Source organism: Quercus lobata, chromosome 2, assembly GCF_001633185.2.
Source record: "Quercus lobata isolate SW786 chromosome 2, ValleyOak3.0 Primary Assembly, whole genome shotgun sequence".
Lineage (NCBI taxonomy): Eukaryota > Viridiplantae > Streptophyta > Magnoliopsida > Fagales > Fagaceae > Quercus > Quercus lobata.
Window position 1 is genome coordinate 12296811 of NC_044905.1, and position 13830 is coordinate 12310640.

General features: G+C 32.3%; 1 long non-coding RNA gene across 2 annotated transcripts; it reads right to left on the reverse strand.

Annotated features, from left to right (window-relative positions):
• Positions 1–11005: 11005 nt before the first annotated feature.
• Positions 11006–13519, reverse strand: LOC115974698. Of its 2 annotated transcripts, XR_004087997.1 has the most exons (6): positions 13487–13519; positions 13254–13344; positions 12802–12878; positions 12483–12545; positions 12125–12154; positions 11006–11089 (listed from the first exon to the last, which is right to left on the reverse strand). It is a non-coding gene; the product is annotated as an uncharacterized LOC115974698 (long non-coding RNA). The 2 variants fall into 2 exon arrangements; XR_004087996.1 differs by having other exon boundaries at positions 12483–12878.
• Positions 13520–13830: the final 311 nt, after the last annotated feature.

Consider the following 13830-nt stretch of genomic DNA (forward strand, 5'->3'; position numbering starts at 1 on the left):
TCTTTTTGTGCATGTGCTACACTTTCTCGAGTACAAAATCTTATGATATGCACTAAGGTGTTCATGATTGGCTAGTGAACAGTGGTGAGATGGTTATTTATGCCTTTCTTTAAAAGTTCAAGTCCAACATTTAAAAACATGTGACTTTAAAATTAAGACATAGTAATCAAAAACCAAACACATCTTTCCCACACAACATGCACTACAAATCTTCAACTAGTAGAGTGCAATAAATAAGTTCATCAAAACTAAACAAGGTACAAAAGACATGTTATGTGAAAATAAATTGACCAACCTTGTTCTCAAAAACCAAGAAGAATAGTGCAAAAACAAAATGTGCTTCCTTTTCCCTTTTTTATTTTATTATTATTATTTTTATAAAAATAAAAACACCTAAAATGAAATGCATAAATGTTATGCTATGCAAATCCTAGAGACACAAAAAAAAAAAAAAAAAAAAAAAAAAAAAAAAACAAAACAAAACCAAAGAACAATGGTCACAAAGGGTAGAGCAATAAAGCACAAGGACCATGTCAGAAAGACTCAGTTAAGTCGAGTCTTTTGCATCCAAAACTTTTTAAATGCACCATAAGTATTGGAGTTCTTATTCACTTGAGAATGATTACCAACTTCAGGATTGGAATAAAGGTTTAAAACCTTTACCAAATCACCTATAAGTACCATAGGATCAAGTGCTTGAGGCACAGGTACTTTTGGTTTATTTGCTCTCTTTGCAGCTTGCAGCTTGTAGTAATTTGGACGTATGTGTCCAGTCTTTCTACAAAAGTGACAAACCCATGTAGGTTTATCATGTGTCTTGTCCTTAGATAGGGTAGGCTTCTTAAGCTTAGATTCTTTCAGATCAACCTTAATCTTCCTAGATGATGAACCTTCTAAGGGTTTAGCAACCTCACTTACAGAGGGTTTGACAGTCTCACTCACTATCTCACTCACAGAAGGTTCAGAAGAAGAAGATGAAGGAACAAACTTAGTGGAATGGGGAGCGGACACACAGATGCTATCAACATAACCTAAACCAGTTTTGTCAGAAGATGACTTTTGAACACTCAGCATTTGATCAAGTTTAGAACTAGCAGATCTAGCAACAGATAAATCAAGTTCCAAAGATTTAACTTTATCAAGTAAAAGCATATTTTCAATTTTCACATTGTTTAAAAGATCATTAGCATCAAACAATTTAACAAGCAAATTTTTCTTTTCAAGCTCAAGAGATTCAATTTTCTTTAGGCCAAGTTCAACATTCATAGCATCCTTTACAGCAACTTTGCAAAGTTTGTTATAGGCCTCTTGAAAATCTGTATCTTTAGAGAGTTCCCCATCAGGAGGGTTCTCTTCAACAGATATGCTCTCATCAACTACAGCAGTAGTAGTGAAAGCAATGAAGTTTCCATCCTCATCACAATCAGACTCATGATCAGAAATTTCACCATCACTAAGGGTTACAGCCATAACCTTACCCTTAGACTTCAAATAGGTTGGACATTCAGATTTCATGTGTCCATACCCTTGACATCCAAAACATTGAGAGCCCAAGGAATTATTGGAAGATTGACATACTCTTTCTCTAGGTTTATTATTGTTATTAACCTTAGTGGGATCATGCTTCTTAAAATTTCTAGGTTCAGCAGTGTTTGTGCCTCTTGCCTTTCTATTGTTATTCCTGAGAAAGTTTCTAAAATTCTTGGCAAGATAGGCAATCTCTGTAGCAGAGAGCTCATCATCAAATCTACCACTATCAACATTATCAACTGACTTAAGAGCCATTGATTTGGATTTGGTAGTTTTAGGTAGATCCAACTCATAGGATTGAAGAGATCCTTCAAGCTCATCAACAGGGATGGAGTCCACATCCTTACTTTTAGTAATGGCAGTCACCTTGGGTCTAAAGTTTTCAATCAAAGATCTAGGAATCTTCCTAACAATTTTAGGTTGATCATAGATTTCACCCAAGTTAAAGGCAGAATTAACAATATCATTCAGTTTAGCATAGAATTCATCAAAAGATTCATCATCAGACATCCTAATGCTTTCAAATTTAGAAGTCAATTGCTGTAATTTATTTATTTTGACAGCCTTTGTGCCTTCATGCACAGTCTGGAGGATATTCCAAGCAGTATGAGCGATCTCAACATTCGAGATTCTCTTAAATTCCTCCATAGAAACAGCATTAAAAATCGCATTCATAGCCTTGCTATTAAATGAAACTGCTTCTTTCTGAGAAGTTTCCCACTCACTAACAGGAGTAGTGGGCTTCTCCCATCCGTATTCAACGGAGTTCCACACCCTCTCATCAATGGATTTCAGGAAAGTTTTCATCCTTACTTTCTAGTAAGCATAATTATTCCCATCAAAGTGAGGAGGAATAACTAGAGAGTGTCCATGTTCCATGACAATAGGGGTCAAGGATCAGCTCAGTGATCAAAGGATCAACAACAAAAGAGCTACCTGCTCTGATACCACTTGACAGTTTTTAGACCCTTTAAACAATTGATTAAATTTAGGTAATTAGCCAAGTTGTTACTCAGTCCAATTAAACAAGTCTAGGTTATCACAATAATAAAGATCAAATCATGCAAAACAGCGGAAAATAAATAACACAAGATATGATCACCTAGGAAACCAAACCAGTAAAAACTTGGGGAGGATTTGACCTAGCTATCCTCAAGGTAAACCTGAATCCACTATCTTGAAAGAATCGAAGTTCATACAAAAGGACTTACAAGCACCCCCGTTTGACTTCCTAATGCTACCAACTAGTAGAACTTACTGACACGACCACGTGCAAGTTCCGAATCCACGGACTCCTTCTTTCTTGGATTCCCACCAGCTACAAGCACACTCGCTTGTGTATTCTTTAAACTTTAATGGCAGCAACTGAATTGATCATCAAGACGTAGATAAATCTCCTCCTTGAAAACCCTAAGTTTGTGTAAAGGAAAGCTCCTCTAGATCTCACAAGAGATTTACACAAACCGCAATATGAGTAACACTAAAACGTGGCTAGAGTTTGCCTTTTATACTTAGGACAAATAAGAAACTCTAAAAACGTTTTAAAACAAATAGGGCTGAGTTGAAAAATTCTGCAGAAAAGCGATCTGCCCGAGCTTCGATCGGTCGAGCCTAAGCTTCGATCGATCGAGCCAGGCCGAAAGCCACAGTGCTTCCTGCTTTAAACTCGATTCCAACTTTACATTGACATACAACTTTGAGCCAGTTTTAAACACTTCTAAACACATTGTTTTGATCATGGTTTGCCAACAATACGAATTAGAGTTCTAAATACATAAAGTCCTAAACTTTAGAACCTAACATGTTTGAAGGTGACCAAGTTGAGGCGCAAATAATGTTGCTTTCTTGAGACGATATGCGCCGTTGGTAGGATATTTTATCATCAACGGATGCAATAAACTTATTTTAATCACATTGTCCCTGAGATACAGCAGCAACTCTTATCATTATCTTACTAGTTTGCATTACTAAGTATGATCTAAAACAGTACTCTCCTTCATACCTTGGGAATATAGTTATAAAAACCACAATACTATGTTTATGTAAAGAATAAGAGTGACGACTGAGGATAAACTTTTCTAAATAGAATAGTGGTGGATTTCACTTTTTGGTGGAGGAGGAGAAGCTATCGATAGACTTATTAGTGAGTTGGTGACTTGCAAAAAGAATAAATAGGCCAACTGAAGTATATGAAATAATGGCTATATATATGTCAAATAAATATAGCTAGTGGGTATAAAAATGTGTGTTTAATATTAATATGGTTGTAACTTGTAACTCTCGAATAAGACTCTATAAATGAGTACAAATTTATGGTCAAAATTTGACTTAAAAATTAATGGGGAAATAAATTAGAAATATTATTTTTTTATCAAAACATTCTAACAACATCCCACTCATTTTAATAATAATAATAAAAAAAAAAGTTTATACACATGAGTAAAAGTAAAACATTATGCATAATGAGGGTGCCAATGACTTAAACTCTCGCTTAGTGAGTCAGTAGCACTTGTTCTAGAGACAGTAGTGAACAACTGTCTTGAACTATGGTTGCTTTTGGGATACAAGGTGTTGCATCACATGTCATACTCAAGTACATTGCAATGAACTTCTAAGCCAGCACATTAATAGCCCTGTGCATGCTAGATCTTAGCTTTTATGAGTGATCTAGAGAATTATCCCAAATTTCCATAGAAGCAACCTCACTTTGTCACTCATATTCATATAGGTGGGTTTAGTTTATCAAGAATGCTGTCGTAACTAAGATATCCAACTCATAAGAGTCATAGATCTTATTAAGAGTTACAATAACTCAACCTCTTATTATGTTATATACGAATTGTTGAATATACGCCGCGCCATATCATAGGGACGAACAATGAATAAATATTACTGAAAACATCCACAAATTTTAACAATCTACGAAAAGAATAACTTCTGTAAGCTCCAAAGAACTAAATTGTATTTTAATCCTTTGTTTTAATTATAATGTACACAGTTTCCACCTCAACCTAAATTATTGATGTGGGGTGTTAGGTTCTAAGACTTTAGGAACTAATGTATTAGAACTTCAATTTATATTATGTTGGCAAACCATGATCAAAACATAGAGTCTAGGTTTAGGCTTGCTCAAAGTATGTTTATTTGTAAAATTGGAATCAAGTAATTGTAGAATTTATTAGACTAAATCTGCAAGGCTCGATCAATCGAAAATTAGACTCGATTGATCGAATCACGTGCAGATTTATTTTTCTGCAGAATTCCAATTCAGCCTAAACTCTATTAAATATATTAGGTTTCAAGTAAAACACTTCTAGTATATAAAGGAAACCCTAATGACGTTTTTAGGGGCCTTTTAGAGAGATTAGAGTGCATCTTGTGCCTCTTATATAGATCTAGGGTTTTGTACCCAAAAACTCTCTAAAGTCTTTGTTGTTGTTTATGCTGCGTATGTGAATCTCTTCTGATATCTAGAGGTGTTTGCCTTCACATATACTTAGAGTTATCAAGAATCAAGATTATGTCAAGAACTTGATGATCAATTTAGTTGCTGATTCAAGAACTTAAAAATATACAAACGGGAGTGTTTGTTTGCTAGACATCCAAGAAAGAAGTAGTCCGTGGACTCAGAGCTGTCACGTGGTTGTGGTAGTAAGTTTCCTACTCGAGGTAGTAATAGGATGTTAGTGGTCTAAGTCGCTATTATGTAAACTTCAATTCTTTTATAGTGGATTTGTTTTACCTTGATGATAACTAGGTTAAATCCTCCCCAGGTTTTTTACCGGTTTGGTTTTCCTGGGTTATCATCTTGTTGTATTCTTTATTTTTCGCACTTTACAATAATATGATAATTGTGTTAACCTAGATTTGATAATTTGATTAAGTAATCACTTGGCTAATTAACTAGGTTAATCTGGTTGTGTTTTAAGGGGTCTAAAAATAAATAAGTGGTATTAGAGTGGGTTAGCTCTAGTGTTTAGATCTTTTGATCTAAGAGTTGGTCCTTGATCCCTGTTATCATGGATAATTTTAAGTGTCTTATTGTTTTTGACTGTGATGTTTTGAATAAAAAGGACACTATTGTTTTTGTTGATAAAAAGGACACTATTGTTTTTGTTGATCTTATTTATGCTTGTGAAACTCTTTGTAAGAAATTATCTAAATCTTTGAAAATTTCCAAGAAATTTAAGGAAGAGTTAAAATTGGCTAATCTTGAAAAAGAGGAATTGATTGTGAGATTAGATGAGTCTAATAAAAAAAATGAATTTTTGAGAAATCAAATTTCCTCTTAAGATGAGAAGATGAAAAGTTTGGAACAAGAGTTAGTTGTATCTAAAGCTAAAATTGAAAATTTGACTAGTACTAAGCCTGTTGTTGATAACAGAAGTGTTTTTGTTTCCCTTAAGCCTAAAACTAAGAAAGTTTATATCCCTCCTTTCAAGAGGAATAATAAAGAAAATACTTATTTTGCTAGGTTAGACAAAGGTAAAAGTTCTGATGTAGACGCTGAAGTTTCTAAACCTATGTCTAAACCAACTGTTAGAGAGCATAATAAATCTGTTTTTGTGCCTATTTGTCACCCTTGTGGTGTTGTTAGGAATACTGATGTTCCCAAATTTGTTCCTGTTTGTCATTTTTGTGGTGTCTCCGATCACATTCGCCATAATTGTCATAAATTGAAATTTAAGCATTCTGTATTTCAATTTAGGATATGTGATGATATTTCTCTTGCCATAAGTCCATACAAATTGTTTCATATTCTTTTGAAAAATTTAAGCTTGTTGGCTTGTGAAAGGAATTTGCAGGATTTCAGTCTTTCTTAAAAGATTGGTGTAATCCCTTAAATACACTCTGCTTCACATGGATTTTCACCTACAAAGCCGAAGACTCGTGCTATATGGGTGAGAAAAGATTCTCTAAGGTGAATATTATTTACTTGTCCTTGATTTAATTCTTTCAATCATTTGTGGACATGTTTTGTTTTTGTTTTTGGTTGTTTTTTTTTTAAAAAAAAAAAATCCAAAAACATTGAAAAATTTTCAAAAAGACAAAAATATTTTATTTTGAGTCTTGTTTTTATTTTTCTTAGGATTACATGAATTATGATATCTCTCTCTTGATTTAGAACATGCTTGACATTGTGGAGAAACTTGAATAGTATGTGTTATATAAGTGCTAAGCTATTTTTGATTTTGTATGAGTATGTACTAGTTTGTATATGTACTCAAGGGTTAATTAAGAAATTGATATTTCTTGTTTGTGCACCCTTTATAGCTTAGTTAAGCACTATCATGCATTGCATTTTTAATCATTTAGCATAATGTGTCTTTTTTGTTTTTGATCATAAAATTTTTTTAAATCAAAAAGTTTTTTGTGTTTTGCATTATTTTTCTTGGATTTGAAATCAAGGTTGGCCATATTATCTTTACATAACATGTTTATATATCTTGTTTAGCTTGAATCAGCTTATTTATTGCACTTTACTAGTTTGAGCTTTGTAGTACATGTTGTGTGGAAAGATATTTATAGTTTTTGATCACATGATCTTGATCTTGAAATCACATGCCTTTGATTGTTGGACTTGAACTTATTGAGAAAGACATAAATAACCATCTCACCACTATTTACTAGCCAATTATGAACACCTTAGTGCATATCATAAGATTTTGTACTCGAAAAAGTGTAGCACATACACAAAAAGAACATAAGGTGTAACCTTGGTTTAAATGCTAAAATTGGTGTGTACATTATCTTGGCTATTTTTATAAGTTTCTAATCAAATAAAATTGGTGTGTACATTACGAAGCAAATCAAAAAACTTACATGATTGCAAGCTTGTTTTCTAGGAGATGTAAGAGTTATATGATGTAACTCTTTAGGTGATAGTTTCTTTCAAATTCATGTGATGAATTTTGTAGAAATTGTGATTGAATTCTATTCACATATCACCTCACATATATCTCAAACTTTTGCTAATTGCACACACTACACAAGTTACTCTTTGCTAAACTTGGTACATGATATTATGTGTGAATTTGTTTTGGCCATCCAAGATTACATGTTCCTTGATTTTAAAGCAAAATGTATTTAATGTTTGAGTTTTGAAGACAAATTGATTGAAAATCTTGTTTTTGGAAGATCTGGGTTGAATTCAAGTGTTTTTGAAAAACTTTTCATCTCATACTCATGCATTTTATTCATAATACAATGTGTTTTGAGGAGTTTATGCATTAAAATGCTCTGTTTTTCAAAAAACTGATTTTTTCAGATTTTCGATTGATTGAATCTATTGCTCGACCGATTGAAATTGCGATAAAAATTTTTGGTTTAAATCTACCTAGCTCCATCGGTGCTCGATTGATGCTCGAATGATCGAAATTGAAAATTTTTCAGTTTCTAAGTTTTTGACCAAATATTTTTTCATGCATCATTTATGTTTAGGATTTACATGCATTGCATTGTTTTCTATATCCATCTTGCCGTTTTGCAGTCATAGCTCTCATTGTTTCACACATAACATACATACACCTTGCTAAATTAGGTACTCAACTTGATTTAAAAATTGATTGATTAATTTTTGAGTTATGTACTTTTTAGTATATGCTATTTTTATGTGTGAATTGCAGAAAATATTTTTCTTAAGAGATATGATGGATAATCAATGTGCAAATATTTTCTCTACTCATGCAATTGTTTATGGGTCACATAGTGTCATATATGCATTTATTGAAAGAGAATATTTTTCTTCATGTGTATCTTTAACTTAGTTTTTAAGTTTGGTTTGTGTCTTTTTATTTTTCCCCGCCTCCTAAAAGTTTCTCCAAAACTGTTTTTCCCAAAACTTGTTTTGTTTTTCCTATTTTTATAAGGGGAGAAAAGTTTTTTTTTACCCTTTGTTGTTCTTAGAGGGAGTTGTCTCTATTTTCTAGATGAAATGTGGGAATATGTGGGAATCCTGTTTGTTTTGTTTAGGGGGAGTTGAAATTGTTTTTGAAAGGGGGAGAAAATAATTTTTTTTTGATGTATCTAACTTAGGGGGAGAGTTAGTTTTCATATTTGTTGTTTTATTATTATTTTTTTACTTGAATTTTCTACACATGCGTTTATGTGTTTGTTGAGTGTTTCAGGAATATGCAGGTTAATTCAGTTATGGCTGCTGTCTACACTGTCAACTGATGGATAGTAGTTAGGTTGAATTGTATTTGAGTTGTTTGTAACTTTGAGCATTTCATGTTTGTGATGTGTTTGTTACAGATTGCCAAAGGGGGAGTTTGTTAAGTTCTAAGACTTTAGAAACTAATGTATTAGAACTTCAATTTGTATTATGTTGGCAAACCATGATCAAAACATAGAGTTTAGGTTTAGGCTTGCTCAAAGTATGTTTATTTGTAAAATTGGAATCACTTGCAAAATTTATTGGACTAAATCTGCAAGGCTCGATCAATCGAAAATTAGACTCGATCGATCGAACCACTTGCAGATTTATTTTTTTGCAGAATTCCAATTCAGCCCAAACTCTACTAAAAGTATTGAGTTTCAAGTAAAACATTTCTAGTATATAAAGGAAACCCTAAGGACGTTTTTAGGGGGCTTTTAGAGATATTAGAGCACATTTTGTGCCTCTTATATAGATCTAGAGTTTTATACCCAAAAGCTCTCTAAAGTCTTTATTGTTGTTTATGCTGTGTATGTGAATCTCTTGTGAGATCTAGAGGTGTTTGCCTTCACATATACTTAGGGTTATCAAGAATCAAGATTATGTCAAAAACTTGATGATCAATTCAGTTGCTGATTCAAGAACTTAAAGATATACAAGCCGGAGTGCTTATGATTGCTGGGAATCCAAGAAAGGAGTAGTTTATGGACTCAAATCTGTCACGTGGTCGTGGTAGTAAGTTTCCTACTCGAGGTAGTAATAGGATGTTAGTGGTCTAAGTCACTATTGTGTTAATTTCAATTCTTTCATAGTGGATTCGTTTTACGTTGAGGATAGTTAAGATAAATCCTCTCCAGGTTTTTTACCGATTTGGTTTTCTTGGGTTATCATATTGTTGTGTTCTTTATTTTCCACACTTTACAATAATATGATATTTGTGTTAACCTAGATTTGATAATTTGACTAAGTAATTAACTAGGTTAATCTGGTTGTGTTTTAAGAGGTCTAAAAACAAACATGGGGGATCCGAGGACTGAGGAGGATTGGATTAGGGAGTAGATTGCTTAATCCACACCCGAAGAGATAAACGCGCTTCGAGGATTTCACCCACCCAAGGATGGAAGCACAATTAAGACAATTGGCATTTTGTGATGTTCTAGGATAAGGAGAAGGGGTAGCAATGAAGGCAAGGAAGAGAGGAGGAAGTTTCCTGGAAGGAACACTATCCTTTTCCACATTGAATGCCCTGCATCAACCTTATCAACTGTATTAATGAGAAAATGACTCCTGAACAGTAACTTCACAGCTAGCAGCCCTTTCCACCACCTTCAGTAGAGTTTTGATGGGACAAGTATCCTTAAGAACGCCTGGAGGCATACAGATGGAGGGTTAGGATGCAAAGAAGGAGGATATAAAAGGAGGGGAGTCTCCTAGAAAAAAGGACGGATATTCCTATAGATGAAATAGAAAAAAGAGAAAGTGAACAATGCTTTATTTGGTGTAGAACTCAAACATTATATATAAAAAACTAATCCTCGGACTTGCATGAGGAGAGCTTGTTTTCTCATTCTCTATTTATGTCATTTCTTTCTGATATTCTAGGCTCTTCGGTCTTAGACTTGAACCTAATTTAGAATTGCACTTGAAATATTTTCCCATACTCTAAAGAAATTCTATTGTTTGGGATTGGTTTGAAGGATAAGGTATCGCTGTTCTTAGTGAGCTTAGGCCTTTATTTTTTGAGTATTTACAATTGACATGCCCCTTCCCAAGCTTAATTGAACAAACAAATTATAGATATAAAAATACGGCTTAACTAAGAAAGTCATGAAAAAGTCCATTATTCTAAGAGTTCCATGTCAATTTTTTATTTAAGAGATGGTTTTAACTTATGACGTCTGCTCTTAATAATTATTTTTTTATTATCCAACCAAGACATCAATTAATTTTTTTTTGAGATTGGTGGGAATTGAATTCCAAATCTCTTATTCAATTATTAGAATACCACATTGACTGTATTATCTAATTAAGTAATTATCCACTATTTTTTCTGTAAGCCTTGTGGGGATAATGGAATTAGATGTGCCACTGGGCAATAGTTTACTGGTGAATTGTTTATGTATCAGTAGTACCTTTTTAGATATATATATACTAGTCGCTAACCCGTGCGATGCACGGAAAAGTTTTTAGTAACTATAAGATTTTAGCAAATCAAATGCTTTAAAATTTGAAAATCTTATAGAACTTACATTAGCACTCATCAATTTGTTTACAAAGTCAATGCTAAATAGATCTACAAATTGCATTCTCATATCCTTTGTCATTTGCAAAGTGACAGGACTCCTTTCATTATGGTTTGCATCCTTCTATCCTTCAAAGGCTTTAAAAAGTGCCATGTGGTCACTGCATAAGAATGTGTATAAGGTTATACAAAATTCTGTCATTATAATCAACATCCTAAAACTAACATCCAATCCAAAAATGTGTAACCAATGTTACACATCACTTAGTGTAAGTAAAGCCAATAAAAATTACCAAAAAAGGAAAACCATTTTGCTGGAAACATCACAATGACCAATAAATTAGATAGAAATATAAAATTAAACAAACTCATTTCCAACATGTATCTATGAAAACTCAAAAATATATAACAAATTTTCTTCTATCTTCATTTAATAAAGAAAAATGATAAGAAACTGTTATTCTAACTTTTATAAATTGCACTTATATCTATCACTTTCATCGAACTATTTGATTAACAGGAATACAAACAACACTTAGTGTAAGTAAAGCTAATGAAAGTCACCAAAAAGGGAAAACCATCTTGCTCACAGAGACCAATAAATTAGACAGAAATATAAAATTAAACAAACTCATATACAAACACGTATCTATGAAAAACTAAAAAATATATATAACAAATTTTCTTCTATCTTCATTTAATAAAGACAAATGATAACAAAATGTTATTCTAACTTTCATAAATTGCACTTATATCCTTTTCTATAAGCAAGCAAAAAATACATAGCTCAAGTTGTAATAACAAAATTGGAAAATTCTTAATGGAAGAAGGTAAGCTATCTATGAATTCAGCTATAGATATAATAGGCATATGAAAGCAACAATAACACCAATCAATCAATTATCCAACCTAGCACACACTATTTAGGTAGCTTCCCTAGTGAATTAGGCTACAATGAATTGCACAAATTGGCCTTGATACCAACTGTGCTTTCAGTGTTAGATGCTCAGGCCTTTTTGAGAAATTACACTGCCTCTTTTAGGTTATTTTGATGTAAATCTTTTTTTATATATAAATAATTACAATAGGATTTTATATATATATATATATATATTATTTATGTACATAGACAAATAGTTAACCCTATACTAAAAAAAAATTCAGAAATTTAGTACATAGGCAAACGAATACCATACCTTTAACCTTGATTCGAATGGAGGAAAAGACTGAAGAGAAAGGCAATAAAAAAGTAGAAATTAATCAGGAATATTAAATCTAAATAAAAGTGAATGGAAGAACAAAAATTAAGAATGAAATCTGCTTTAAAACAGCAAACGAATGTACAAAGAATTAAATCTGTTGCTGTTTGGTATTCATTGAAAGCTCCTAATTAAATTTGTTTACAGTTACAGATTTCTAAACAAATTTGATCACCAAAGCTTATCTACAAAAATAAATGAAAAAAAAAACACTAATTTCTAATCAAAACATTAACATTCAAACTCTCTCATGTTTCTAACCATATATTTGATGTGTGTTTAGAAGAGAGCATACCCAAACAACCTTCAAGGATCCTTTGTTGTTTCTTGAAATAATTAGATATCCAGTTTCTTTTTCCTACAATTAAATGCATAAGATGAATGAATGCATCAGAAATCATCAAATTTTGATTTTTTGCTTTCCAAAAGACTTAACATCATGTATGTCAAAGAATAAGCTTAACATCTGCTAGAATAGCTTAAAAAGAATAATTGCTGGAGTTTCACTACAATTCTACTATAAAACAAAACAACAGCTACAACCCAACTGAGAACATAAAATTTCTTCCTACATTTTACAATCAGAGACAGACCAAAACAAAAAAGACATGAACCTGTAGAATTTCTTCCTTTGTGTCAGATTTTGAAGGTTGGGAGGCTCTTCAATACTATCTGCACTTTCTTACAAAACCTGTAGAAGTTGCGTTACTAAAGAAGTCATTTTTTAAATGTAAAAGCAAAATTCATGATTATTTAATAGATGTTCGAACGTAAATTATAACCATAGCTAGATCAGAATGACCAAATATAACATTATTATGAATATTGATCATAATTCAGGTGTGTGTATATATATATATATATATTTTTTTTGAAAACTCATAAATTCAGGTATATAATTACAAGTTTCGAAACATATACAGGCTACAGCAAAACTCTATCAAGTAAAAAAAAGTTTTACCTGTGAATGAGATAGAAAAGAAAAAAAACTGATGAAAGTTGTGAGCATTAGAGCACCATGACCAAATCCATGATAATAAAAGGAAATTAATTATGAGATACAAACCTCCATTGACAACGAAATTGAGAAAGTGGAAAACCTTCTGCGTGGTCCATCCATATTCTGGTACTCTCAATTGTATCCGAATTAATTGAACCTTAAACCACATAATAATAATAATAATAATAATAATTAATTTTACGTAATTACCAAATTCCAATTGAAAATTAAATATTCTTCTTAAATAAATAATAAAAACCTAAGTGGCGAAATTTAAAATTAAAAAAAAAAAAAGGTACCAGAGCTACGAAGTAGACGATGCCGAAGAGAGCAGCGTGGATGTGATAAAAATGAATTTCAATTCTATGAGTGTTTCCCTGACTTCAACAAAAAAGAATAGAGAGAAAAAGGGGATAGGAATTGAAATCCCTAAATTGACAAAAAAAAAAACTAATTAAAGAAGAAATCCTTAAATTGACAGAAAAACCTAATTAAAGAGAATAGGAAAAGAGATTATTCATAGATTAATTGAGAGATACCGAGATAGAATGCGCTGATATGGAGGTTGGGTCAAAGATTGAAAACGTTGGCTCCCATGGTCATGCCCTTGCAAGCTTTCTGCAAAATAGCTTGGATCTGTGTG